Here is a 22,361-nt window from a genome sequence, read left to right on the forward strand (position 1 = left end):
AGCACGCCTCAGCAAGGGGCCAGGCTGCCCAAGGCACAGGGGCCGGGCCCCCCACCGCCCAGGGCCTGTGGGCAGCCTGGCTGCCACCTGTCCCTGGCCTCCCCCCTCTCACTGGGTGCCAGCAGCCAAAGGGCCACACGAGTGGCCAGCACTGCCCCTTCGCTGGGGCGCCACAGCGCCACGCGGGCTGCCGCCGCCTCGCCACACCCTTCCCCCAGGAACCGCGCCTCCCTCAGGCTCCCTAAGGCCCTGCCCACCCGCACCCCTCCCAGCTTCAGAAGAGTCCACCCCAACCCCGAGTCCGATTCCGCCCCCAGGCCCACCCTGGGGCTCTCCCTCTCACCCCGATGGGAAAACACCCTCGCTCCGGCCACCGACACTGCCTGCCCACGCAGGGAGAGACACACGCGGCCCAGAGTGCTCTGCAGGAGCCTCACCTCAGGACCGCTGACGTGCCCCTGGGGGCAAGGTCTCCGCCCCGAGAGCGGCTCCGCGGGCCCTGGACCCGGGGCGCCCATGGGCACACCTGCACTCCACCCCTGCTATCCCCAGCACGCTCTCAGGACCCCGGGCAAAACACAGACCCTTCTGCTGGACCCTCCGGGACCCCAAGGGCCCTGGAGCCTGGGCGAGACCCCGCAGGGCCGCACCTCGCCCTGACCGCCAATGGCCAGGGGCGTCCCCTGCCGCCAGGCTGTGGGCTCGGGTCGCTCGCCCTTCACCCTCCAGGCCCGCCACACCAGGCCCCCTGGCGCGCGGGACCTGGGTCCCTCAGGCAGGTCTCCCCGGGGCACCCTGGGGACACCGGAGGCCTGCCTGCCCCAAACCCCGCCCCACGGCTGCCGCCTGTCCACCGGACACAACGCAACCCGCACAGACCGCCTGCCGCCGGGCGCCCGGAGCCTGCCACCAGTTGGGCGCTCGGGCCCCACGCAAGGCACACGCCACAGCCCCGCCGCCAGCACCGGAAGGCCCGCCGGGCCCCATGGGACCCTCTCCTTTGCGTGGCACACCCATGCACACCCAGGCCTCCCTAACTCCAGCACCAGCATCTCCACGGGAGACGCACTAGACCCTGGGCCCAGCGGGACCCTCGCACCGAAACTCACGCCCCTTCCGCCGCCGCCTGCCCCCTTTCCTCCACAGCAGACTCCCTCCTTGCCACCAGCTCCCGCCCGGCACCAGCTCGGCTGGGCTCCAGTCCGCAGGCGTGGCTAGCTCTGCTGGGTATCAACCTCACACTGCCTCCCACTGCGCAACTCCCTGTCCTCCCTCCCCGGGAACACGGCCTCAGCCAGGGCAGAGGCGCCGCACGGCCTCAATGCCCAGCCTCGTGTGTGGACACCTTAGCGGCCCCGGGAGCTGGCCGCGGGCTCACACTTCTCTGCCCCGCCGGCACCCATGACCGGCCAGGGCACAGGCACCCAGCGCCCATTCACGTGCCCGGGACCCCTCCGTCCTACCTTCCACGCGCCGCCCAAATCTCTGAGGATATCCCACATCATAGCCCAGGCCGCCCTGAAGGCACTGCCGCCCCGGGCACCCAACACTCCCCCTCACGGTGCTCTGCGCACACTGGCCCAGGACCTCTGGCCCTCCTGCACTTCTCTCGACCCCAGTCCGCGGCCGACTCGGCACCGCCCAGGGCCACCTGGCGCCCCACCACCTCCACCTCTCTGGGAAATGCCGCAGGGGCTCCAGGGTTCTCGATGACCACCAAGGACTCTGCGAGGGAAAGGCACTGGCAGCCCCGCCGACCCCGTGAAGGCCCAGGCCAAGGCGTCCGACCCCGCCCAAACGGCCATCTCGGCAAGGCCCCCCGGCCGGCCTCCTCTCTCCCCACCAGAACCTGGGTCGGCAGTCCCGCCGAGGCCAAGGCCCCCGCTGCTCACCCGCAACCTACAGACACCCTCTGCGCCCGACACCGCGGGCAGGACCCCGCGGAGGCCTCACGGAGGCAGCCGCAGGCCTGAGAGCCCAGCGGCGCTCACACACACCGCAGGCAGCCCACCCCACACTGGGCCTGCCACTCCCAAGGCTTTCCCGCCGGGCACCGGGGCCCCGGGGCCCCGGGGCTGCCCTCGAGGAGGCCAGCCCCAAGGTTCCTCTCCCCATGGCCCTCCGGGGCCACCGGAGGCCTGCCTGCCCCCACCTGCGCCCCAGGGCTGCACGCACCCAAGGGAGCCAAGGCAACGGGACCCTCCCCCGACGTCCCCTGTGGGAGCCACGTGCCGGACCTCAGTTTGCGATGAGGAGACGGTAGTGAGTTCTCACTCATTTTGTTCAGATTTTCCAAGGAATGCGTTTGTGGGTGTCATCATCGATCCGAGCACGGGCACACCCGCGGGACGGCCACCGCCACAGCCCCCACTGCCGGGACGGCCAGCCAGCTCCCTCCTGGCCGCGGCCCGCAGGCTCCCGAGCCCAACCGCGGGCAAGCAGGTCAGCTCCACCCCCGGGAGCAGAGGGTGCGGGTCCGGGCGCCACACACCGCCCCCCGGGGGCTACCTTGGCGCAGGCCACTGCCGCTTACCATCGCCTACCAGGTGGCCATCGATCCCGCCACCGGCCGCACGCCAACACGCCTCCCTCCGGCAGGAGGGACTGGCCTTCCCGGGGTCGCTCCCGACAGGCTCCGGCTTCCGCTCCCCGCGCTGGCCTCCGTTTCTCCGCCACAGCAGCTGGGTGAGGGCGACAACGGACACGCGCAAGCACGCCTCAGCAAGGGGCCAGGCTGCCCAAGGCACAGGGGCCGGGCCCCCCACCGCCCAGGGCCTGTGGGCAGCCTGGCTGCCACCTGTCCCTGGCCTCCCCCCTCTCACTGGGTGCCAGCAGCCAAAGGGCCACACGAGTGGCCAGCACTGCCCCTTCGCTGGGGCGCCACAGCGCCACGCGGGCTGCCGCCGCCTCGCCACACCCTTCCCCCAGGAACCGCGCCTCCCTCAGGCTCCCTAAGGCCCTGCCCACCCGCACCCCTCCCAGCTTCAGAAGAGTCCACCCCAACCCCGAGTCCGATTCCGCCCCCAGGCCCACCCTGGGGCTCTCTCTCTCACCCCGATGGGAAAACACCCTCGCTCCGGCCACCGACACTGCCTGCCCACGCAGGCAGAGACACACGCGGCCCAGAGTGCTCTGCAGGAGCCTCACCTCAGGACCGCTGACGTGCCCCTGGGGGCAAGGTCTCCGCCCCGAGAGCGGCTCCGCGGGCCAAGGACCCGGGGCGCCCATGGGCACACCTGCACTCCACCCCTGCTATCCCCAGCACGCTCTCAGGACCCCGGGCAAAACACAGACCCTTCTGCTGGACCCTCCGGGACCCCAAGGGCCCTGGAGCCTGGGCGAGACCCCGCAGGGCCGCACCTCGCCCTGACCGCCAATGGCCAGGGGCGTCCCCTGCCGCCAGGCTGTGGGCTCGGGTCGCTCGCCCTTCACCCTCCAGGCCCGCCACACCAGGCCCCCTGGCGCGCGGGACCTGGGTCCCTCAGGCAGGTCTCCCCGGGGCACTCTGGGGACACCGGAGGCCTGCCTGCCCCAAACCCCGCCCCACGGCTGCCGCCTGTCCACCGGACACAACGCAACCCGCACAGACCGCCTGCCGCCGGGCGCCCGGAGCCTGCCACCAGTTGGGCGCTCGGGCCCCACGCAAGGCACACGCCACAGCCCCGCCGCCAGCACCGGAAGGCCCGCCGGGCCCCATGGGACCCTCTCCTTTGCGTGCCACACCCATGCACACCCAGGCCTCCCTAACTCCAGCACCAGCATCTCCACGGGAGACGCACTAGACCCTGGGCCCAGCGGGACCCTCGCACCGAAACTCACGCCCCTTCCGCCGCCGCCTGCCCCCTTTCCTCCACAGCAGACTCCCTCCTTGCCACCAGCTCCCGCCCGGCACCAGCTCGGCTGGGCTCCAGTCCGCAGGCGTGGCTAGCTCTGCTGGGTATCAACCTCACACTGCCTCCCACTGCGCAACTCCCTGTCCTCCCTCCCCGGGAACACGGCCTCAGCCAGGGCAGGGGCGCTGCACGGCCTCAATGCCCAGCCCCGTGTGTGGACACCTTAGCGGCCCCGGGAGCTGGCCGCGGGCTCACACTTCTCTGCCCCGCCGGCACCCATGACCGGCCAGGGCACAGGCACCCAGCTCCCATTCACGTGCCCGGGACCCCTCCGTCCTGCCTTCCACGCGCCGCCCAAATCTCTGAGGATATCCCACATCATAGCCCAGGCCGCCCTGAAGGCACTGCCGCCCCGGGCACCCAACACTCCCCCTCACGGTGCTCTGCGCACACTGGCCCAGGACCTCTGGCCCTCCTGCACTTCTCTCGACCCCAGTTCGCGGCCGACTCGGCACGGCCCAGGGCCACCTGGCGCCCCACCGCCTCCACATCTCTGGGAAATGCCGCAGGGGCTCCAGGGTTCTCGATGACCACCAAGGACTCTGCGAGGGAAAGGCACTGGCAGCCCCGCCGACCCCGTGAAGGCCCAGGCCAAGGCGTCCGACCCCGCCCAAACGGCCATCTCGGCAAGGCCCCCCGGCCGGCCTCCTCTCTCCCCACCAGAACCTGGGTCGGCAGTCCCGCCGAGGCCAAGGCCCCCGCTGCTCACCCGCAACCTACAGACAGCCTCGGCGCCCGACACCGCGGGCAGGACCCCGCGGAGGCCTCACGGAGGCAGCCGCAGGCCTGAGAGCCCAGCGGCGCTCACACACACCGCAGGCAGCCCACCCCACACTGGGCCTGCCACTCCCAAGGCTTTCCCGCCGGGCACCGGGGCCCCGGGGCCCCGGGGCTGCCCTCGAGGAGGCCAGCCCCAAGGCTCCTCTCCCCATGGCCCTCCGGGGCCACCGGAGGCCTGCCTGCCCCCACCTGCGCCCCAGGGCTGCACGCACCCAAGGGAGCCAAGGCAACGGGACCCTCCCCCGACGTCCCCTGTGGGAGCCACGTGCCGGACCTCAGTTTGCGATGAGGAGACGGTAGTGAGTTCTCACTCATTTTGTTCAGATTTTCCAAGGAATGCGTTTGTGGGTGTCATCATCGATCCGAGCACGGGCACACCCGCGGGACGGCCACCGCCACAGCCCCCACCGCCGGGACGGCCAGCCAGCTCCCTCCTGGCCGCGGCCCGCAGGCTCCCGAGCCCAACCGCGGGCAAGCAGGTCAGCTCCACCCCCGGGAGCTCAGGGTGCGGGTCCGGGCGCCACACACCGCCCCCCGGGGGCTACCTTGGCGCAGGCCACTGCCGCTTACCATCGCCTACCAGGTGGCCATCGATCCCGCCACCGGCCGCACGCCAACACGCCTCCCTCCGGCAGGAGGGACTGGCCTTCCCGGGGTCGCTCCCGACAGGCTCCGGCTTCCGCTCCCCGCGCTGGCCTCCGTTTCTCCGCCACAGCAGCTGGGTGAGGGCGACAACGGACACGCGCAAGCACGCCTCAGCAAGGGGCCAGGCTGCCCAAGGCACAGGGGCCGGGCCCCCCACCGCCCAGGGCCTGTGGGCAGCCTGGCTGCCACCTGTCCCTGGCCTCCCCCCTCTCACTGGGTGCCAGCAGCCAAAGGGCCACACGAGTGGCCAGCACTGCCCCTTCGCTGGGGCGCCACAGCGCCACGCGGGCTGCCGCCGCCTCGCCACACCCTTCCCCCAGGAACCGCGCCTCCCTCAGGCTCCCTAAGGCCCTGCCCACCCGCACCCCTCCCAGCTTCAGAAGAGTCCACCCCAACCCCGAGTCCGATTCCGCCCCCAGGCCCACCCTGGGGCTCTCCCTCTCACCCCGATGGGAAAACACCCTCGCTCCGGCCACCGACACTGCCTGCCCACGCAGGGAGAGACACACGCGGCCCAGAGTGCTCTGCAGGAGCCTCACCTCAGGACCGCTGACGTGCCCCTGGGGGCAAGGTCTCCGCCCCGAGAGCGGCTCCGCGGGCCCTGGACCCGGGGCGCCCATGGGCACACCTGCACTCCACCCCTGCTATCCCCAGCACGCTCTCAGGACCCCGGGCAAAACACAGACCCTTCTGCTGGACCCTCCGGGACCCCAAGGGCCCTGGAGCCTGGGCGAGACCCCGCAGGGCCGCACCTCGCCCTGACCGCCAATGGCCAGGGGCGTCCCCTGCCGCCAGGCTGTGGGCTCGGGTCGCTCGCCCTTCACCCTCCAGGCCCGCCACGCCAGGCCCCCTGGCGCGCGGGACCTGGGTCCCTCAGGCAGGTCTCCCCGGGGCACTCTGGGGACACCGGAGGCCTGCCTGCCCCAAACCCCGCCCCACGGCTGCCGCCTGTCCACCGGACACAACGCAACCCGCACAGACCGCCTGCCGCCGGGCGCCCGGAGCCTGCCACCAGTTGGGCGCTCGGGCCCCACGCAAGGCACACGCCACAGCCCCGCCGCCAGCACCGGAAGGCCCGCCGGGCCCCATGGGACCCTCTCCTTTGCGTGCCACACCCATGCACACCCAGGCCTCCCTAACTCCAGCACCAGCATCTCCACGGGAGACGCACTAGACCCTGGGCCCAGCGGGACCCTCGCACCGAAACTCACGCCCCTTCCGCCGCCGCCTGCCCCCTTTCCTCCACAGCAGACTCCCTCCTTGCCACCAGCTCCCGCCCGGCACCAGCTCGGCTGGGCTCCAGTCCGCAGGCGTGGCTAGCTCTGCTGGGTATCAACCTCACACTGCCTCCCACTGCGCAACTCCCTGTCCTCCCTCCCCGGGAACACGGCCTCAGCCAGGGCAGGGGCGCTGCACGGCCTCAATGCCCAGCCCCGTGTGTGGACACCTTAGCGGCCCCGGGAGCTGGCCGCGGGCTCACACTTCTCTGCCCCGCCGGCACCCATGACCGGCCAGGGCACAGGCACCCAGCTCCCATTCACGTGCCCGGGACCCCTCCGTCCTGCCTTCCACGCGCCGCCCAAATCTCTGAGGATATCCCACATCATAGCCCAGGCCGCCCTGAAGGCACTGCCGCCCCGGGCACCCAACACTCCCCCTCACGGTGCTCTGCGCACACTGGCCCAGGACCTCTGGCCCTCCTGCACTTCTCTCGACCCCAGTTCGCGGCCGACTCGGCACGGCCCAGGGCCACCTGGCGCCCCACCGCCTCCACATCTCTGGGAAATGCCGCAGGGGCTCCAGGGTTCTCGATGACCACCAAGGACTCTGCGAGGGAAAGGCACTGGCAGCCCCGCCGACCCCGTGAAGGCCCAGGCCAAGGCGTCCGACCCCGCCCAAACGGCCATCTCGGCAAGGCCCCCCGGCCGGCCTCCTCTCTCCCCACCAGAACCTGGGTCGGCAGTCCCGCCGAGGCCAAGGCCCCCGCTGCTCACCCGCAACCTACAGACAGCCTCGGCGCCCGACACCGCGGGCAGGACCCCGCGGAGGCCTCACGGAGGCAGCCGCAGGCCTGAGAGCCCAGCGGCGCTCACACACACCGCAGGCAGCCCACCCCACACTGGGCCTGCCACTCCCAAGGCTTTCCCGCCGGGCACCGGGGCCCCGGGGCCCCGGGGCTGCCCTCGAGGAGGCCAGCCCCAAGGCTCCTCTCCCCATGGCCCTCCGGGGCCACCGGAGGCCTGCCTGCCCCCACCTGCGCCCCAGGGCTGCACGCACCCAAGGGAGCCAAGGCAACGGGACCCTCCCCCGACGTCCCCTGTGGGAGCCACGTGCCGGACCTCAGTTTGCGATGAGGAGACGGTAGTGAGTTCTCACTCATTTTGTTCAGATTTTCCAAGGAATGCGTTTGTGGGTGTCATCATCGATCCGAGCACGGGCACACCCGCGGGACGGCCACCGCCACAGCCCCCACCGCCGGGACGGCCAGCCAGCTCCCTCCTGGCCGCGGCCCGCAGGCTCCCGAGCCCAACCGCGGGCAAGCAGGTCAGCTCCACCCCCGGGAGCAGAGGGTGCGGGTCCGGGCGCCACACACCGCCCCCCGGGGGCTACCTTGGCGCAGGCCACTGCCGCTTACCATCGCCTACCAGGTGGCCATCGATCCCGCCACCGGCCGCACGCCAACACGCCTCCCTCCGGCAGGAGGGACTGGCCTTCCCGGGGTCGCTCCCGACAGGCTCCGGCTTCCGCTCCCCGCGCTGGCCTCCGTTTCTCCGCCACAGCAGCTGGGTGAGGGCGACAACGGACACGCGCAAGCACGCCTCAGCAAGGGGCCAGGCTGCCCAAGGCACAGGGGCCGTGCCCCCCACCGCCCAGGGCCTGTGGGCAGCCTGGCTGCCACCTGTCCCTGGTCTCCCCCCTCTCACTGGGTGCCAGCAGCCAAAGGGCCACACGAGTGGCCAGCACTGCCCCTTCGCTGGGGCGCCACAGCGCCACGCGGGCTGCCGCCGCCTCGCCACACCCTTCCCCCAGGAACCGCGCCTCCCTCAGGCTCCCTAAGGCCCTGCCCACCCGCACCCCTCCCAGCTTCAGAAGAGTCCACCCCAACCCCGAGTCCGATTCCGCCCCCAGGCCCACCCTGGGGCTCTCCCTCTCACCCCGATGGGAAAACACCCTCGCTCCGGCCACCGACACTGCCTGCCCACGCAGGGAGAGACACACGCGGCCCAGAGTGCTCTGCAGGAGCCTCACCTCAGGACCGCTGACGTGCCCCTGGGGGCAAGGTCTCCGCCCCGAGAGCGGCTCCGCGGGCCCTGGACCCGGGGCGCCCATGGGCACACCTGCACTCCACCCCTGCTATCCCCAGCACGCTCTCAGGACCCCGGGCAAAACACAGACCCTTCTGCTGGACCCTCCGGGACCCCAAGGGCCCTGGAGCCTGGGCGAGACCCCGCAGGGCCGCACCTCGCCCTGACCGCCAATGGCCAGGGGCGTCCCCTGCCGCCAGGCTGTGGGCTCGGGTCGCTCGCCCTTCACCCTCCAGGCCCGCCACACCAGGCCCCCTGGCGCGCGGGACCTGGGTCCCTCAGGCAGGTCTCCCCGGGGCACTCTGGGGACACCGGAGGCCTGCCTGCCCCAAACCCCGCCCCACGGCTGCCGCCTGTCCACCGGACACAACGCAACCCGCACAGACCGCCTGCCGCCGGGCGCCCGGAGCCTGCCACCAGTTGGGCGCTCGGGCCCCACGCAAGGCACACGCCACAGCCCCGCCGCCAGCACCGGAAGGCCCGCCGGGCCCCATGGGACCCTCTCCTTTGCGTGCCACACCCATGCACACCCAGGCCTCCCTAACTCCAGCACCAGCATCTCCACGGGAGACGCACTAGACCCTGGGCCCAGCGGGACCCTCGCACCGAAACTCACGCCCCTTCCGCCGCCGCCTGCCCCCTTTCCTCCACAGCAGACTCCCTCCTTGCCACCAGCTCCCGCCCGGCACCAGCTCGGCTGGGCTCCAGTCCGCAGGCGTGGCTAGCTCTGCTGGGTATCAACCTCACACTGCCTCCCACTGCGCAACTCCCTGTCCTCCCTCCCCGGGAACACGGCCTCAGCCAGGGCAGAGGCGCTGCACGGCCTCAATGCCCAGCCCCGTGTGTGGACACCTTAGCGGCCCCGGGAGCTGGCCGCGGGCTCACACTTCTCTGCCCCGCCGGCACCCATGACCGGCCAGGGCACAGGCACCCAGCTCCCATTCACGTGCCCGGGACCCCTCCGTCCTGCCTTCCACGCGCCGACCAAATCTCTGAGGATATCCCACATCATAGCCCAGGCCGCCCTGAAGGCACTGCCGCCCCGGGCACCCAACACTCCCCCTCACGGTGCTCTGCGCACACTGGCCCAGGACCTCTGGCCCTCCTGCACTTCTCTCGACCCCAGTTCGCGGCCGACTCGGCACGGCCCAGGGCCTCCTGGCGCCCCACCGCCTCCACATCTCTGGGAAATGCCGCAGGGGCTCCAGGGTTCTCGATGACCACCAAGGACTCTGCGAGGGAAAGGCACTGGCAGCCCCGCCGACCCCGTGAAGGCCCAGGCCAAGGCGTCCGACCCCGCCCAAACGGCCATCTCGGCAAGGCCCCCCGGCCGGCCTCCTCTCTCCCCACCAGAACCTGGGTCGGCAGTCCCGCCGAGGCCAAGGCCCCCGCTGCTCACCCGCAACCTACAGACAGCCTCGGCGCCCGACACCGCGGGCAGGACCCCGCGGAGGCCTCACGGAGGCAGCCGCAGGCCTGAGAGCCCAGCGGCGCTCACACACACCGCAGGCAGCCCACCCCACACTGGGCCTGCCACTCCCAAGGCTTTCCCGCCGGGCACCGGGGCCCCGGGGCCCCGGGGCTGCCCTCGAGGAGGCCAGCCCCAAGGCTCCTCTCCCCATGGCCCTCCGGGGCCACCGGAGGCCTGCCTGCCCCCACCTGCGCCCCAGGGCTGCACGCACCCAAGGGAGCCAAGGCAACGGGACCCTCCCCCGACGTCCCCTGTGGGAGCCACGTGCCGGACCTCAGTTTGCGATGAGGAGACGGTAGTGAGTTCTCACTCATTTTGTTCAGATTTTCCAAGGAATGCGTTTGTGGGTGTCATCATCGATCCGAGCACGGGCACACCCGCGGGACGGCCACCGCCACAGCCCCCACCGCCGGGACGGCCAGCCAGCTCCCTCCTGGCCGCGGCCCGCAGGCTCCCGAGCCCAACCGCGGGCAAGCAGGTCAGCTCCACCCCCGGGAGCAGAGGGTGCGGGTCCGGGCGCCACACACCGCCCCCCGGGGGCTACCTTGGCGCAGGCCACTGCCGCTTACCATCGCCTACCAGGTGGCCATCGATCCCGCCACCGGCCGCACGCCAACACGCCTCCCTCCGGCAGGAGGGACTGGCCTTCCCGGGGTCGCTCCCGACAGGCTCCGGCTTCCGCTCCCCGCGCTGGCCTCCGTTTCTCCGCCACAGCAGCTGGGTGAGGGCGACAACGGACACGCGCAAGCACGCCTCAGCAAGGGGCCAGGCTGCCCAAGGCACAGGGGCCGTGCCCCCCACCGCCCAGGGCCTGTGGGCAGCCTGGCTGCCACCTGTCCCTGGTCTCCCCCCTCTCACTGGGTGCCAGCAGCCAAAGGGCCACACGAGTGGCCAGCACTGCCCCTTCGCTGGGGCGCCACAGCGCCACGCGGGCTGCCGCCGCCTCGCCACACCCTTCCCCCAGGAACCGCGCCTCCCTCAGGCTCCCTAAGGCCCTGCCCACCCGCACCCCTCCCAGCTTCAGAAGAGTCCACCCCAACCCCGAGTCCGATTCCGCCCCCAGGCCCACCCTGGGGCTCTCCCTCTCACCCCGATGGGAAAACACCCTCGCTCCGGTCACCGACACTGCCTGCCCACGCAGGGAGAGACACACGCGGCCCAGAGTGCTCTGCAGGAGCCTCACCTCAGGACCGCTGACGTGCCCCTGGGGGCAAGGTCTCCGCCCCGAGAGCGGCTCTGCGGGCCCTGGACCCGGGGCGCCCATGGGCACACCTGCACTCCACCCCTGCTATCCCCAGCACGCTCTCAGGACCCCGGGCAAAACACAGACCCTTCTGCTGGACCCTCCGGGACCCCAAGGGCCCTGGAGCCTGTGCGAGACCCCGCAGGGCCGCACCTCGCCCTGACCGCCAATGGCCAGGGGCGTCCCCTGCCGCCAGGCTGTGGGCTCGGGTCGCTCGCCCTTCACCCTCCAGGCCCGCCACACCAGGCCCCCTGGCGCGCGGGACCTGGGTCCCTCAGGCAGGTCTCCCCGGGGCACCCTGGGGACACCGGAGGCCTGCCTGCCCCAAACCCCGCCCCACGGCTGCCGCCTGTCCACCGGACACAACGCAACCCGCACAGACCGCCTGCCGCCGGGCGCCCGGAGCCTGCCACCAGTTGGGCGCTCGGGCCCCACGCAAGGCACACGCCACAGCCCCGCCGCCAGCACCGGAAGGCCCGCCGGGCCCCATGGGACCCTCTCCTTTGCGTGCCACACCCATGCACACCCAGGCCTCCCTAACTCCAGCACCAGCATCTCCACGGGAGACGCACTAGACCCTGGGCCCAGCGGGACCCTCGCACCGAAACTCACGCCCCTTCCGCCGCCGCCTGCCCCCTTTCCTCCACAGCAGACTCCCTCCTTGCCACCAGCTCCCGCCCGGCACCAGCTCGGCTGGGCTCCAGTCCGCAGGCGTGGCTGGCTCTGCTGGGTATCAACCTCACACTGCCTCCCACTGCGCAACTCCCTGTCCTCCCTCCCCGGGAACACGGCCTCAGCCAGGGCAGGGGCGCCGCACGGCCTCAATGCCCAGCCTCGTGTGTGGACACCTTAGCGGCCCCGGGAGCTGGCCGCGGGCTCACACTTCTCTGCCCCGCCGGCACCCATGACCGGCCAGGGCACAGGCACCCAGCGCCCATTCACGTGCCCGGGACCCCTCCGTCCTGCCTTCCACGCGCCGCCCAAATCTCTGAGGATATCCCACATCATAGCCCAGGCCGCCCTGAAGGCACTGCCGCCCCGGGCACCCAACACTCCCCCTCACAGTGCTCTGCGCACACTGGCCCAGGACCTCTGGCCCTCCTGCACTTCTCTCGACCCCAGTACGCGGCCGACTCGGCACGGCCCAGGGCCACCTGGCGCCCCACCGCCTCCACATCTCTGGGAAATGCCGCAGGGGCTCCAGGGTTCTCGATGACCACCAAGGACTCTGCGAGGGAAAGGCACTGGCAGCCCCGCCGACCCCGTGAAGGCCCAGGCCAAGGCGTCCGACCCCGCCCAAACGGCCATCTCGGCAAGGCCCCCCGGCCGGCCTCCTCTCTCCCCACCAGAACCTGGGTCGGCAGTCCCGCCGAGGCCAAGGCCCCCGCTGCTCACCCGCAACCTACAGACAGCCTCTGCGCCCGACACCGCGGGCAGGACCCCGCGGAGGCCTCACGGAGGCAGCCGCAGGCCTGAGAGCCCAGCGGCGCTCACACACACCGCAGGCAGCCCACCCCACACTGGGCCTGCCACTCCCAAGGCTTTCCCGCCGGGCACCGGGGCCCCGGGGCCCCGGGGCTGCCCTCGAGGAGGCCAGCCCCAAGGCTCCTCTCCCCATGGCCCTCCGGGGCCACCGGAGGCCTGCCTGCCCCCACCTGCGCCCCAGGGCTGCACGCACCCAAGGGAGCCAAGGCAACGGGACCCTCCCCCGACGTCCCCTGTGGGAGCCACGTGCCGGACCTCAGTTTGCGATGAGGAGACGGTAGTGAGTTCTCACTCATTTTGTTCAGATTTTCCAAGGAATGCGTTTGTGGGTGTCATCATCGATCCGAGCACGGGCACACCCGCGGGACGGCCACCGCCACAGCCCCCACCGCCGGGACGGCCAGCCAGCTCCCTCCTGGCCGCGGCCCGCAGGCTCCCGAGCCCAACCGCGGGCAAGCAGGTCAGCTCCACCCCCGGGAGCAGAGGGTGCGGGTCCGGGCGCCACACACCGCCCCCCGGGGGCTACCTTGGCGCAGGCCACTGCCGCTTACCATCGCCTACCAGGTGGCCATCGATCCCGCCACCGGCCGCACGCCAACACGCCTCCCTCCGGCAGGAGGGACTGGCCTTCCCGGGGTCGCTCCCGACAGGCTCCGGCTTCCGCTCCCCGCGCTGGCCTCCGTTTCTCCGCCACAGCAGCTGGGTGAGGGCGACAACGGACACGCGCAAGCACGCCTCAGCAAGGGGCCCGGCTGCCCAAGGCACAGGGGCCGTGCCCCCCACCGCCCAGGGCCTGTGGGCAGCCTGGCTGCCACCTGTCCCTGGCCTCCCCCCTCTCACTGGGTGCCAGCAGCCAAAGGGCCACACGAGTGGCCAGCACTGCCCCTTCGCTGGGGCGCCACAGCGCCACGCGGGCTGCCGCCGCCTCGCCACACCCTTCCCCCAGGAACCGCGCCTCCCTCAGGCTCCCTAAGGCCCTGCCCACCCGCACCCCTCCCAGCTTCAGAAGAGTCCACCCCAACCCCGAGTCCGATTCCGCCCCCAGGCCCACCCTGGGGCTCTCCCTCTCACCCCGATGGGAAAACACCCTCGCTCCGGCCACCGACACTGCCTGCCCACGCAGGGAGAGACACACGCGGCCCAGAGTGCTCTGCAGGAGCCTCACCTCAGGACCGCTGACGTGCCCCTGGGGGCAAGGTCTCCGCCCCGAGAGCGGCTCCGCGGGCCCTGGACCCGGGGCGCCCATGGGCACACCTGCACTCCACCCCTGCTATCCCCAGCACGCTCTCAGGACCCCGGGCAAAACACAGACCCTTCTGCTGGACCCTCCGGGACCCCAAGGGCCCTGGAGCCTGGGCGAGACCCCGCAGGGCCGCACCTCGCCCTGACCGCCAATGGCCAGGGGCGTCCCCTGCCGCCAGGCTGTGGGCTCGGGTCGCTCGCCCTTCACCCTCCAGGCCCGCCACACCAGGCCCCCTGGCGCGCGGGACCTGGGTCCCTCAGGCAGGTCTCCCCGGGGCACTCTGGGGACACCGGAGGCCTGCCTGCCCCAAACCCCGCCCCACGGCTGCCGCCTGTCCACCGGACACAACGCAACCCGCACAGAGCGCCTGCCGCCGGGCGCCCGGAGCCTGCCACCAGTTGGGCGCTCGGGCCCCACGCAAGGCACACGCCACAGCCCCGCCGCCAGCACCGGAAGGCCCGCCGGGCCCCATGGGACCCTCTCCTTTGCGTGCCACACCCATGCACACCCAGGCCTCCCTAACTCCAGCACCAGCATCTCCACGGGAGACGCACTAGACCCTGGGCCCAGCGGGACCCTCGCACCGAAACTCACGCCCCTTCCGCCGCCGCCTGCCCCCTTTCCTCCACAGCAGACTCCCTCCTTGCCACCAGCTCCCGCCCGGCACCAGCTCGGCTGGGCTCCAGTCCGCAGGCGTGGCTGGCTCTGCTGGGTATCAACCTCACACTGCCTCCCACTGCGCAACTCCCTGTCCTCCCTCCCCGGGAACACGGCCTCAGCCAGGGCAGAGGCGCCGCACGGCCTCAATGCCCAGCCTCGTGTGTGGACACCTTAGCGGCCCCGGGAGCTGGCCGCGGGCTCACACTTCTCTGCCCCGCCGGCACCCATGACCGGCCAGGGCACAGGCACCCAGCGCCCATTCACGTGCCCGGGACCCCTCCGTCCTGCCTTCCACGCGCCGCCCAAATCTCTGAGGATATCCCACATCATAGCCCAGGCCGCCCTGAAGGCACTGCCGCCCCGGGCACCCAACACTCCCCCTCACGGTGCTCTGCGCACACTGGCCCAGGACCTCTGGCCCTCCTGCACTTCTCTCGACCCCAGTCCGCGGCCGACTCGGCACCGCCCAAGGCCACCTGGCGCCCCACCGCCTCCACCTCTCTGGGAAATGCCGCAGGGGCTCCAGGGTTCTCGATGACCACCAAGGACTCTGCGAGGGAAAGGCACTGGCAGCCCCGCCGACCCCGTGAAGGCCCAGGCCAAGGCGTCCGACCCCGCCCAAACGGCCATCTCGGCAAGGCCCCCCGGCCGGCCTCCTCTCTCCCCACCAGAACCTGGGTCGGCAGTCCCGCCGAGGCCAAGGCCCCCGCTGCTCACCCGCAACCTACAGACAGCCTCTGCGCCCGACACCGCGGGCAGGACCCCGCGGAGGCCTCACGGAGGCAGCCGCAGGCCTGAGAGCCCAGCGGCGCTCACACACACCGCAGGCAGCCCACCCACACTGGGCCTGCCACTCCCAAGGCTTTCCCGCCGGGCACCGGGGCCCCGGGGCTGCCCTCGAGGAGGCCAGCCCCAAGGCTCCTCTCCCCATGGCCCTCCGGGGCCACCGGAGGCCTGCCTGCCCCCACCTGCGCCCCAGGGCTGCACGCACCCAAGGGAGCCAAGGCAACGGGACCCTCCCCCGACGTCCCCTGTGGGAGCCTCGTGCCGGACCTCAGTTTGCGATGAGGAGACGGTAGTGAGTTCTCACTCATTTTGTTCAGATTTTCCAAGGAATGCGTTTGTGGGTGTCATCATCGATCCGAGCACGGGCACACCCGCGGGACGGCCACCGCCACAGCCCCCACTGCCGGGACGGCCAGCCAGCTCCCTCCTGGCCGCGGCCCGCAGGCTCCCGAGCCCAACCGCGGGCAAGCAGGTCAGCTCCACCCCCGGGAGCAGAGGGTGCGGGTCCGGGCGCCACACACCGCCCCCCGGGGGCTACCTTGGCGCAGGCCACTGCCGCTTACCATCGCCTACCAGGTGGCCATCGATCCCGCCACCGGCCGCACGCCAACACGCCTCCCTCCGGCAGGAGGGACTGGCCTTCCCGGGGTCGCTCCCGACAGGCTCCGGCTTCCGCTCCCCGAGCTGGCCTCCGTTTCTCCGCCGCAGCAGCTGGGTGAGGGCGACAACGGACACGCGCAAGCACGCCTCAGCAAGGGGCCCGGCTGCCCAAGGCACAGGGGCCGGCCCCCCACCGCCCAGGGCCTGTGGGCAGCCTGGCTGCCACCTGTCCCTGGCCTCCCCCCTCTCACTGGGTGCCAGCAGCCAAAGGGCCACACGAGTGGCCAGCACTGCCCCTTCGCTGGGGCGCCACAGCGCGACACGGGCTGCCGCCGCCTCGCCACACCAAGAACCGCGCCTCCCTCAGTCTCCCTAAGGCCCTGCCCACCCGCACCCCTCCCAGCTTCAGAAGAGTCTACCCCAACCCCGAGTCCGATTCCGCCCCCAGGCCCACCCTGGGGCTCTCCCTCTCACCCCGATGGGAAAACACCCTCACTCCGGCCACCGACACTGCCTGCCCACGCAGGGAGAGACACACGCGGCCCAGAGTGCTCTGCAGGAGCCTCACCTCAGGACCGCTGACGTGCCCCTGGGGGCAAGGTCTCCGCCCCGAGAGCGGCTCCGCGGGCCCTGGACCCGGGGCGCCCATGGGCACACCTGCACTCCACCCCTGCTATCCCCAGCACGCTCTCAGGACCCCGGGCAAAACACAGACCCTTCTGCTGGACCCTCCGGGACCCCAAGGGCCCTGGAGCCTGGGCGAGACCCCGCAGGGCCGCACCTCGCCCTGACCGCCAATGGCCAGGGGCGTCCCCTGCCGCCAGGCTGTGGGCTCGGGTCGCTCGCCCTTCACCCTCCAGGCCCGCCACACCAGGCCCCCTGGCGCGCGGGACCTGGGTCCCTCAGGCAGGTCTCCCCGGGGCACCCTGGGGACACCGGAGGCCTGCCTGCCCCAAACCCCGCCCCACGGCTGCCGCCTGTCCACCGGACACAACGCAACCCGCACAGACCGCCTGCCGCCGGGCGCCCGGAGCCTGCCACCAGTTGGGCGCTCGGGCCCCACGCAAGGCACACGCCACAGCCCCGCCGCCAGCACCGGAAGGCCCGCCGGGCCCCATGGGACCCTCTCCTTTGCGTGCCACACCCATGCACACCCAGGCCTCCCTAACTCCAGCACCAGCATCTCCACGGGAGACGCACTAGACCCTGGGCCCAGCGGGACCCTCGCACCGAAACTCACGCCCCTTCCGCCGCCGCCTGCCCCCTTTCCTCCACAGCAGACTCCCTCCTTGCCACCAGCTCCCGCCCGGCACCAGCTCGGCTGGGCTCCAGTCCGCAGGCGTGGCTAGCTCTGCTGGGTATCAACCTCACACTGCCTCCCACTGCGCAACTCCCTGTCCTCCCTCCCTGGGACCACGGCCTCAGCCAGGGCAGAGGCGCCGCACGGCCTCAATGCCCAGCCTCGTGTGTGGACACCTTAGCGGCCCCGGGAGCTGGCCGCGGGCTCACACTTCTCTGCCCCGCCGGCACCCATGACCGGCCAGGGCACAGGCACCCAGCGCCCATTCACGTGCCCGGGACCCCTCCGTCCTGCCTTCCACGCGCCGCCCAAATCTCTGAGGATATCCCACATCATAGCCCAGGCCGCCCTGAAGGCACTGCCGCCCCGGGCACCCAACACTCCCCCTCACGGTGCTCTGCGCACACTGGCCCAGGACCTCTGGCCCTCCTGCACTTCTCTCGACCCCAGTCCGCGGCCGACTCGGCACCGCCCAGGGCCACCTGGCGCCCCACCGCCTCCACCTCTCTGGGAAATGCCGCAGGGGCTCCAGGGTTCTCGATGACCACCAAGGACTCTGCGAGGGAAAGGCACTGGCAGCCCCGCCGACCCCGTGAAGGCCCAGGCCAAGGCGTCCGACCCCGCCCAAACGGCCATCTCGGCAAGGCCCCCCGGCCGGCCTCCTCTCTCCCCACCAGAACCTGGGTCGGCAGTCCCGCCGAGGCCAAGGCCCCCGCTGCTCACCCGCAACCTACAGACACCCTCTGCGCCCGACACCGCGGGCAGGACCCCGCGGAGGCCTCACGGAGGCAGCCGCAGGCCTGAGAGCCCAGCGGCGCTCACACACACCGCAGGCAGCCCACCCCACACTGGGCCTGCCACTCCCAAGGCTTTCCCGCCGGGCACCGGGGCCCCGGGGCCCCGGGGCTGCCCTCGAGGAGGCCAGCCCCAAGGCTCCTCTCCCCATGGCCCTCCGGGGCCACCGGAGGCCTGCCTGCCCCCACCTGCGCCCCAGGGCTGCACGCACCCAAGGGAGCCAAGGCAACGGGACCCTCCCCCGACGTCCCCTGTGGGAGCCACGTGCCGGACCTCAGTTTGCGATGAGGAGACGGTAGTGAGTTCTCACTCATTTTGTTCAGATTTTCCAAGGAATGCGTTTGTGGGTGTCATCATCGATCCGAGCACGGGCACACCCGCGGGACGGCCACCGCCACAGCCCCCACCGCCGGGACGGCCAGCCAGCTCCCTCCTGGCCGCGGCCCGCAGGCTCCCGAGCCCAACCGCGGGCAAGCAGGACAGCTCCACCCCCGGGAGCTCAGGGTGCAGGTCCGGGCGCCACACACCGCTCCCCGGGGGCTACCTTGGCGCAGGCCACTGCCGCATACCATCGCCTACCAGGTGGCCATCGATCCCGCCACCGGCCGCACGCCAACACGCCTCCCTCCGGCAGGAGGGACTGGCCTTCCCGGGGTCGCTCCCGACAGGCTCCGGCTTCCGCTCCCCGCGCTGGCCTCCGTTTCTCCGCCGCAGCAGCTGGGTGAGGGCGACAACGGACACGCGCAAGCACACCTCAGCAAGGGGCCCGGCTGCCCAAGGCACAGGGGCCGGGCCCCCCACCGCCCAGGGCCTGTGGGCAGCCTGGCTGCCACCTGTCCCTGGCCTCCCCCCTCTCACTGGGTGCCAGCAGCCAAAGGGCCACACGAGTGGCCAGCACTGCCCCTTCTCTGGGGCGCCACAGCGCCACGCGGGCTGCCGCCGCCTCGCCACACCCTTCCCCCAGGAACCGCGCCTCCCTCAGGCTCCCTAAGGCCCTGCCCACCCGCACCCCTCCCAGCTTCAGAAGAGTCCACCCCAACCCCGAGTCCGATTCCGCCCCCAGGCCCACCCTGGGGCTCTCCCTCTCACCCCGATGGGAAAACACCCTCGTTCCGGCCACCGACACTGCCTGCCCACGCAGGGAGAGACACACGCGGCCCAGAGTGCTCTGCAGGAGCCTCACCTCAGGACCGCTGACGTGCCCCTGGGGGCAAGGTCTCCGCCCCGAGAGCGGCTCCGCGGGCCCTGGACCCGGGGCGCCCATGGGCACACCTGCACTCCACCCCTGCTATCCCCAGCACGCTCTCAGGACCCCGGGCAAAACACAGACCCTTCTGCTGGACCCTCCGGGACCCCAAGGGCCCTGGAGCCTGGGCGAGACCCCGCAGGGCCGCACCTCGCCCTGACCGCCAATGGCCAGGGGCGTCCCCTGCCGCCAGGCTGTGGGCTCGGGTCGCTCGCCCTTCACCCTCCAGGCCCGCCACACCAGGCCCCCTGGCGCGCGGGACCTGGGTCCCTCAGGCAGGTCTCCCCGGGGCACTCTGGGGACACCGGAGGCCTGCCTGCCCCAAACCCCGCCCCACGGCTGCCGCCTGTCCACCGGACACAACGCAACCCGCACAGACCGCCTGCCGCCGGGCGCCCGGAGCCTGCCACCAGTTGGGCGCTCGGGCCCCACGCAAGGCACACGCCACAGCCCCGCCGCCAGCACCGGAAGGCCCGCCGGGCCCCATGGGACCCTCTCCTTTGCGTGCCACACCCATGCACACCCAGGCCTCCCTAACTGCAGCACCAGCATCTCCACGGGAGACGCACTAGACCCTGGGCCCAGCGGGACCCTCGCACCGAAACTCACGCCCTCACGCCCCTTCCGCCGCCACCTGCCCCCTTTCCTCCACAGCAGACTCCCTCCTTGCCACCAGCTCCCGCCCGGCACCAGCTCGGCTGGGCTCCAGTCCGCAGGCGTGGCTAGCTCTGCTGGGTATCAACCTCACACTGCCTCCCACTGCGCAACTCCCTGTCCTCCCTCCCCGGGAACACGGCCTCAGCCAGGGCAGGGGCGCCGCACGGCCTCAATGCCCAGCCCCGTGTGTGGACACCTTAGCGGCCCCGGGAGCTGGCCGCGGGCTCACACTTCTCTGCCCCGCCGGCACCCATGACCGGCCAGGGCACAGGCACCCAGCTCCCATTCACGTGCCCGGGACCCCTCCGTCCTGCCTTCCACGCGCCGACCAAATCTCTGAGGATATCCCACATCATAGCCCAGGCCGCCCTGAAGGCACTGCCGCCCCGGGCACCCAACACTCCCCCTCACGGTGCTCTGCGCACACTGGCCCAGGACCTCTGGCCCTCCTGCACTTCTCTCGACCCCAGTCCGCGGCCGACTCGGCACCGCCCAGGGCCACCTGGCGCCCCACCGCCTCCACGTCTCTGGGAAATGCCGCAGGGGCTCCAGGGTTCTCGATGACCACCAAGGACTCTGCGAGGGAAAGGCACTGGCAGCCCCGCCGACCCCGTGAAGGCCCAGGCCAAGGCGTCCGACCCCGCCCAAACGGCCATCTCGGCAAGGCCCCCCGGCCGGCCTCCTCTCTCCCCACCAGAACCTGGGTCGGCAGTCCCGCCGAGGCCAAGGCCCCCGCTGCTCACCCGCAACCTACAGACAGCCTCGGCGCCCGACACCGCGGGCAGGACCCCGCGGAGACCTCAAGGAGGCAGCCGCAGGCCTGAGAGCCCAGCGGCGCTCACACACACCGCAGGCAGCCCACCCCACACTGGGCCTGCCACTCCCAAGGCTTTCCCGCCGGGCACCGGGGCCCCGGGGCCCCGGGGCTGCCCGCGAGGAGGCCAGCCCCAAGGCTCCTCTCCCCATGGCCCTCCGCGGCCACCGGAGGCCTGCCTGCCCCCACCTGCGCCCCAGGGCTGCACGCACCCAAGGGAGCCAAGGCAACGGGACCCTCCCCCGACGTCCCCTGTGGGAGCCACGTGCCGGACCTCAGTTTGCGATGAGGAGACGGTAGTGAGTTCTCACTCATTTTGTTCAGATTTTCCAAGGAATGCGTTTGTGGGTGTCATCATCGATCCGAGCACGGGCACACCCGCGGGACGGCCACCGCCACAGCCCCCACCGCCGGGACGGCCAGCCAGCTCCCTCCTGGCCGCGGCCCGCAGGCTCCCGAGCCCAACCGCGGGCAAGCAGGTCAGCTCCACCCCCGGGAGCAGAGGGTGCGGGTCCGGGCGCCACACACCGCCCCCCGGGGGCTACCTTGGCGCAGGCCACTGCCGCTTACCATCGCCTACCAGGTGGCCATCGATCCCGCCACCGGCCGCACGCCAACACGCCTCCCTCCGGCAGGAGGGACTGGCCTTCCCGGGGTCGCTCCCGACAGGCTCCGGCTTCCGCTCCCCGCGCTGGCCTCCGTTTCTCCGCCACAGCAGCTGGGTGAGGGCGACAACGGACACGCGCAAGCACGCCTCAGCAAGGGGCCCGGCTGCCCAAGGCACAGGGGCCGGGCCCCCCACCGCCCAGGGCCTGTGGGCAGCCTGGCTGCCACCTGTCCCTGGCCTCCCCCCTCTCACTGGGTGCCAGCAGCCAAAGGGCCACACGAGTGGCCAGCACTGCCCCTTCGCTGGGGCGCCACAGCGCCACGCGGGCTGCCGCCGCCTCGCCACACCCTTCCCCCAGGAACCGCGCCTCCCTCAGTCTCCCTAAGGCCCTGCCCACCCGCACCCCTCCCAGCTTCAGAAGAGTCCACCCCAACCCCGAGTCCGATTCCGCCCCCAGGCCCACCCTGGGGCTCTCCCTCTCACCCCGATGGGAAAACACCCTCGCTCCGGCCACCGACACTGCCTGCCCACGCAGGGAGAGACACACGCGGCCCAGAGTGCTCTGCAGGAGCCTCACCTCAGGACCGCTGACGTGCCCCTGGGGGCAAGGTCTCCGCCCCGAGAGCGGCTCCGCCGGCCCTGGAACCGGGGCGCCCATGGGCACACCTGCACTCCACCCCTGCTATCCCCAGCACGCTCTCAGGACCCCGGGCAAAACACAGACCCTTCTGCTGGACCCTCCGGGACCCCAAGGGCCCTGGAGCCTGGGCGAGACCCCGCAGGGCCGCACCTCGCCCTGACCGCCAATGGCCAGGGGCGTCCCCTGCCGCC

At 72.2% G+C, this 22,361-nt stretch overlaps 8 non-coding genes across 8 annotated transcripts; all 8 read right to left on the bottom strand.

The window, feature by feature from the left end:
* Positions 1-2,233: 2,233 nt before the first annotated feature.
* On the bottom strand, positions 2,234-2,327 carry LOC146406609 (small nucleolar RNA SNORD116). The gene has a single exon (XR_014833602.1). It is a non-coding gene; the product is annotated as a small nucleolar RNA SNORD116 (small nucleolar RNA).
* A 2,616-nt stretch (positions 2,328-4,943) lies between these two features.
* Positions 4,944-5,037, bottom strand: LOC146406610 (small nucleolar RNA SNORD116). The gene has a single exon (XR_014833608.1). It is a non-coding gene; the product is annotated as a small nucleolar RNA SNORD116 (small nucleolar RNA).
* A 2,616-nt stretch (positions 5,038-7,653) lies between these two features.
* On the bottom strand, positions 7,654-7,747 carry LOC146406611 (small nucleolar RNA SNORD116). The gene has a single exon (XR_014833610.1). It is a non-coding gene; the product is annotated as a small nucleolar RNA SNORD116 (small nucleolar RNA).
* A 2,616-nt stretch (positions 7,748-10,363) lies between these two features.
* LOC146406612 (small nucleolar RNA SNORD116) lies at positions 10,364-10,457 on the bottom strand. The gene has a single exon (XR_014833618.1). It is a non-coding gene; the product is annotated as a small nucleolar RNA SNORD116 (small nucleolar RNA).
* A 2,616-nt stretch (positions 10,458-13,073) lies between these two features.
* Positions 13,074-13,167, bottom strand: LOC146406613 (small nucleolar RNA SNORD116). Its single transcript, XR_014833623.1, has one exon. It is a non-coding gene; the product is annotated as a small nucleolar RNA SNORD116 (small nucleolar RNA).
* Positions 13,168-15,774: 2,607 nt separating this feature from the next.
* Positions 15,775-15,868, bottom strand: LOC146406614 (small nucleolar RNA SNORD116). The gene has a single exon (XR_014833626.1). It is a non-coding gene; the product is annotated as a small nucleolar RNA SNORD116 (small nucleolar RNA).
* A 2,607-nt stretch (positions 15,869-18,475) lies between these two features.
* On the bottom strand, positions 18,476-18,569 carry LOC146406615 (small nucleolar RNA SNORD116). Its single transcript, XR_014833627.1, has one exon. It is a non-coding gene; the product is annotated as a small nucleolar RNA SNORD116 (small nucleolar RNA).
* A 2,624-nt stretch (positions 18,570-21,193) lies between these two features.
* LOC146406616 (small nucleolar RNA SNORD116) lies at positions 21,194-21,287 on the bottom strand. The gene has a single exon (XR_014833634.1). It is a non-coding gene; the product is annotated as a small nucleolar RNA SNORD116 (small nucleolar RNA).
* Positions 21,288-22,361: the final 1,074 nt, after the last annotated feature.

Source organism: Sus scrofa, chromosome 1, assembly GCF_054392235.1.
Source record: "Sus scrofa isolate SSC_HxYL_T2T_F1_AM1 chromosome 1, Sscrofa_HxYL_maternal_Yorkshire_Landrace_v2.0, whole genome shotgun sequence".
NCBI classification, from domain to species: domain Eukaryota; kingdom Metazoa; phylum Chordata; class Mammalia; order Artiodactyla; family Suidae; genus Sus; species Sus scrofa.